Below are 5,823 nucleotides of genomic sequence, written 5' to 3' on the forward strand. Positions count from 1 at the left end.
TAGTTTTCTTGGTCATGCGGGTTTTTATCGGCGATTTATCAAGGACTTTTCGAAGATATCTAAGCCGTTGTGCAATTTGCTTGAGAAAGATGTGCCTTTCAAATTTGATGATGAATGTTTGGCGGCATTCGAGACTCTCAAGAAGAGTTTGATCACTGCACCAGTTATTACAGCACCAGATTGGACAGAGCCGTTTGAGATGATGTGTGATGCGAGTGATTATGCGGTAGGTGCAGTTCTGGGGCAGCGCAAGAATAATCTCTTTCATGTGGTCTACTATGCGAGTAAGACCTTAAATGGGGCCCAAATGAACTACACCACTACGGAGAAGGAGCTCTTGGTTATAGTCTTTGGTTTCGAGAAATTTTGATCTTATCTGCTTGGGACTAAAGTGACAGTATTCAGTGATCATGCGGCCATTCGCTATTTGGTTTCCAAGAAGGATTCGAAACCGAGACTCATTCGTTGGGTGCTCTTACTTCAGGAATTTGAGTTAGAGATCAAGGATCAAAAAGGTACTGAGAATCAAGTAGCTGACCATCTCTCTAGGTTGAAGAATCCCGAGTCTACTTCACAAGATAGGACATTAATTATTGAATCTTTTCCAGATGAGCAGTTGTTCGCAGTTCAGGAGGAAGAGCCATGGTTTGCAGATATTGTAAACTATCTTGTCAGCAATATAATGCCTCCTAATTTGACCTCAGCTCAAAAGAAGAAGTTTCTGCATGAGGTGAAGTGGTATATGTGGGATGAACCATATTTGTTTAGACAGGGAGCTGACCAGATCATCAGGAGATGTATCCCGTTCTGTGAGACGGAGGGGATATTACGAGACTGCCACTCCACAGTTTATGATGGACACTATGGTGGTGAAAAGACGACAGCTCGTATTCTGCAAGCAGGTTTTTTCTGGCCTACTTTGTTTAAGGATGCTCATCAGTTTGTTTTAAGGTGTGATCGTTGCCAAAGAGTGGGAAATTTGACGAGAAAGGATGAGATGCCGTTAAATATGATGCTTGAAGTCGTGGTCTTTGATGTTTGGGGAATCGATTTCATGGGGCCTTTTGTCTCGTCCTGCAATAATCAGTACATCTTGCTGGCAGTCGATTATGTCTCAAAATGGGTAGAAGTCAAAGCTCTACCGACAAATGATGCAAAGGCAATGCTGAATTTTCTTCATAAGCAGATTTTCACAAGGTTTGGAACACCTCGGGTAATCATAAGTGATGAAGGGTCGCATTTCTGCAACCGTAAGTTCACTTCTATGATGCAGCGTTATAATGTGAATCGTCGAGTTGCTACTGCTTATCATCCGCAAATAAATGGTCAAGCGGAAGTGTCTAACAGAGAGATCAAGCGCATTCTAGAGAAGGTTGTTTGTCCGTCAAGGAAGGATTGGTCCTTAAAGCTCGATGAAGCTGTTTGGGCTTACAGAACAGCATACAAAACTCCACTTGGTATGTCCCCGTTTCAGTTGGTGTACGGTAAGGGATGTCATTTACCTGCGGAGCTTGAGCATAAGGCCTACTGGGGGTTGAAAAAGTTGAACCTGGATTTAGATGCAGCTGGTAAGAAAAGAATGCTTCAGCTTAATGAACTTGATGAATTCTGACTTCAAGCGTACGAGAATAACAAAATGTACAAGGAAAAGGTGAAGAGGTGGCACGATAGGAAGATACATCCTAAGTTATTCGTGTCGGGGCAACAAGTTCTCTTATTCAAATCTCGTCTCCGACTTTTTCCTGGGAAGTTGAAATCAAGGTGGTCTGGACCTTTTATTGTCAAAACTGTGTTTCCACATGGAGCGGTGAAATTTTTTGAGAATGATCCGGACCAAGCATTCAAGATTAATGGTCAGCGGTTGAAGCACTACTATGGGGACATGGCAAACCGAGAAGTGGTTAGGGCCATTTTATTGACTACTTGAGAAAGGTACGCAATGTCAAGCTAATGACGAAAAAGAAGCGCTGCGTGGGAGGCAACCCATGATTTGTTGTTACAGGAACCCTTAGAAGTTAATAACCTATCCAAAAACAGAAAAAAAAAAATCAGAAAAACGGGACTGAATTTTTTTTTTCCAGTGACCCCCTGAGCGCCCGCTCAGCTGTGCTGAGCGACCGCTCAGGGGTCAACTGCCAGAATTTTTTTTAAGTTCAGAAAAAAAAACAAAAAAAAAATAGAAAATTAAAAAACCCAAACACAGCCCATAAACCCACGACTTCTTTTCGTAATACCCCATGATTTCATCCCTCAACCCCACTCCTAATCTAATTTTAACCTAATCCGCACCCTATATATACATACACATATCCTACATATCTCCCACAAACTTTCTACACTCAAACTCTATCCCAAACACAAAAACTCAGTACTTAACACTTTTATTCAAGATTCCATGGCACCCAAGAGAGCACGAACTATTGATAGCAGCAGCACAGTCCCTACTGCTGATTCATCGAGGGGTACTGCTGCAAGGCCTCGGTTGAATGACAGAGTTGCGGAGGAGGAGTACACTAGGCTTTTGGGGAAGCCGATTCTGAAGGAGAGAGGGTTTTTACCATCGGGGAGGGATGGTGAGTTGCTACCTATGATTGCAGAGAAGGGGTGGATAGCTTTTTGTGAGTCGCCCGAAGCAGTGCCGATGAGCGTGGTTCGCGAGTTCTATGCGAACGCGAAGGCCGAGAAGAATGGGTTTTCTGTGGTCCGAGGGCTGACGGTTGATTATCACCCAGCGGCGATTCGCGGTGTGATTGGGCAGCGAGAGAGGAAGCTTGAGGAGGAGAACTGGAATGAGAAGACTGCTGAGGATTTCGACTTGGATTTGATTTGTGCTACTCTCTGTAGGCCGGGCACAGTTTGGACCTTCAAGACCGGCACTAATGAGTATCGTCACTTCCCGGCGATCGCTATGAACAGGTATGCCCGTGCATGGAATGCATTTATTTGTGCTAATATTTTGCCTTCTTCGCATGCACACGAGGTCACAGTTGAGAGAGCACAGTTGTTGTGGGGAATTCTAAATGAGGAGTACTATGTGGACCTTGGTGAGTTTATCTACCAAGGAATTCTGAAGTTTTTGAGGGGAGCTAAGCATATGAACATCCCTTATGCATCCACGGTCACGAAGCTTTGCCGAGCAGTGGGAGTGAACTGGCCGGCTCATGAGCAGTTGCAGTTGTCGGCCGCTCCAATTGATTCTGGGACTCTGAATGGGATGCAGGAGTGGACCGGTGGTGAGCCCGAGGAGCATGGGTTGGGTTATCGTCTTCCAGGAGGGCGTCCAGCACGAGGTGCTACTATGGCTAGGCCTAGGCGTGATGAGGCTGGTTCTTTGAGAGCTCAGGAGGGTGCTGGGATAGCTGATACCCAGTATAGGAGGCTTTCACGGCGGATGGATGCCATGTACGAGACACAGAGCAGGTTTGCTCAGGAGCTCACCCTTGCGTTAGGGACTGCTTTTCGGGGCCTTGGAGCCGATATCCAGTGGCCAGTTTTTGGTAAGGACTCTGCATACCCGCCGCCTGATACTCCACCCACTGAGGGTGATGATGATGATGACTCCGAGTAGGTATACCCTGTGTTCCTTTCTACTACCTTCACTGGGGACAGTGAAGATTTTAAGTTTTGGGGTGGTAGTTGAGAAATATTTTTTTGTGTGTCATATAGTTGCATATTCATGCCATATAGTTTTTTTTTATTTATTTATAGCTTTATTTGTTTATCATGTCATATAGCTCATGCATATACCATGATCCCTTTTGCGATAATTTATCGACTGAATTGTGATATTGATGCGCATGTAGTGATAGCATTAAAGTGATATTGAGTCGTGTAGGTTGATATGCATGCTAGAAGCACTTGTATTTTCACTAAGTCTTAGAGAATGCTTAAGGGCTAGATTGTTGTTATGATCTGATTGTTTTCGAGGTTAATCTATTTATTATGCTTAGAATTCGATAATAGGTTCTTAGTGATAAAGGCATGAAAAAGAAAAAAATGGAGTAAAAATAGAATTTGTTGCTAGTTGTGGCTAGGCGTCAAATGGATAGTAGCCGGCTTGCATGTTATGCGAGTAGTCTAGGGTTGAGCAAGATGGAGCGAAACGCACTTGCTCAAAATTTTTGAAAAAAAAAAGAAAAAAAAATATAGAGAAAAAAAAAGAAAAAAAAATTTGTTTATGCATAATTGATCACGAGTGGGCTCTTTAATATTCGAGTTATTAAGTTCTTAGGGGACTTTGTGCCTAGTGACCTAAGGCTTTTAAAGTCTGGGATCCGCTAACCTAACGCTCACTACATGGATACCATTGTATAAGTCTTTTGTGGACCTCACTTATTGCACGGTCAAACAAGCATTGTTGTCGTGAATAAAAAGCATGATTTCGTAATAAGCTCCAGAATTCTTGTAGTGTTATATGTCACTTTGTGCCTAGAATTTTTATTCTTTATATAATCATGTGGTTGCCTTGATGATAGTTGAGTCATAATAACTGGTCTAGTTCTGAAGCATATCTGTTAAGCATCTGTACACACCATGTTTCTGGCTGTATGTTCGTTTGCATGAGTTTATTGATCTTTAGTCGCCTAACTGCATTTGTTGAGATGTTGCAATTTGGTTGGTTTGTTCGTAGTAAGGGGGATCGCTGCATTTTCATATAGATTGCATTCATGCATATTTTTTTATTTGTTTTTGAGTCTGTTACGCTTGAGGACAAGCATCGATTTAAGTTTGGGGGTGCGATAAGTGGCATTTTATACCACTTAGAACATCTTAAAATGGCTTAAATTGGTGCCTCGAAATCAAGTATTTTGTGTATTTGATGCGTTTTTCTAGTGTTTATGCATTTCAGGGTATTAGTTGCATTTCGGAGGAGTAATCATCAAGAATAAGCCTTGGCGTGTGTTCACCATTGCGAGAGGAAAGAAAGAGGCAGATTACGGCAAAGAAACGGAGCAAACTCAGGAAAAATCCAGTAGGGTCCTGAGCGCCCGCTCAGCTATGCTGAGCGGCCGCGGAGGGTCGGGAAATTAAATAATTATTTTTAGACTTCTACTTCTGTTTGGCTTCCAACTTCTATGTAATCTGAGTTTTATGGGACTATTATATAAGTAGATTTGGAGACGTTTTCATGAGGTTGGATCGTGGTATTAAGCAAGGAGCAAAGGAGATAAGGAAGAAGACCGTTTTAGCACACAGCAAAGAAGAGGAAGCATACTTTCTTGTGATTCTTATTTCGTTGTAACGTTGGATGCTAGTTTTCTTACTTTGAACTTAATTACTCTTGTAACGTACTCTGATTTAATATAATTAGTTTAGTTATTATTTTCTTGTGTTTGTTTATCATGATTTCATATGAACCCATGATGACGATAAGTGCTATTATGGGCTAATCGTGATCATGGGGTCGCAACGGATTTACTATGGAATTCTTTAGTTAATTGTTTAATACTTTAGTGTGTGATGATTGTATGATATCTAGTATTGGTTGTGCGTATTCGTCTTATGTGCGTCGCGAACATATAAGATAGGGTGTTAATCTCTTGTGAAGCGACGGTGGATCTTGAGATTTACAACTTGCCATGCTAGCATAGGTTCATGTATGATGTGCATGATTAGTGGGTAACTCTAACAGTTTTATTTGCCCTGTGTAATCAAAAGGAATAACTTTTGCTTAAATCGTTGTGTTGTCAATTTATGTAGACATATAGGAACTCAACATAATTGATGCCTATTCAACTTCTATCTTAATTGTGGATGCTTGGTAGAATGGTATGAGTACAATGAAAGTTGGCTTTTATCAGTTTCGTGTTATTCGATTAATAT

Source organism: Apium graveolens, chromosome 9 (genome assembly GCF_009905375.1).
Source record: "Apium graveolens cultivar Ventura chromosome 9, ASM990537v1, whole genome shotgun sequence".
Taxonomy (NCBI): domain Eukaryota; kingdom Viridiplantae; phylum Streptophyta; class Magnoliopsida; order Apiales; family Apiaceae; genus Apium; species Apium graveolens.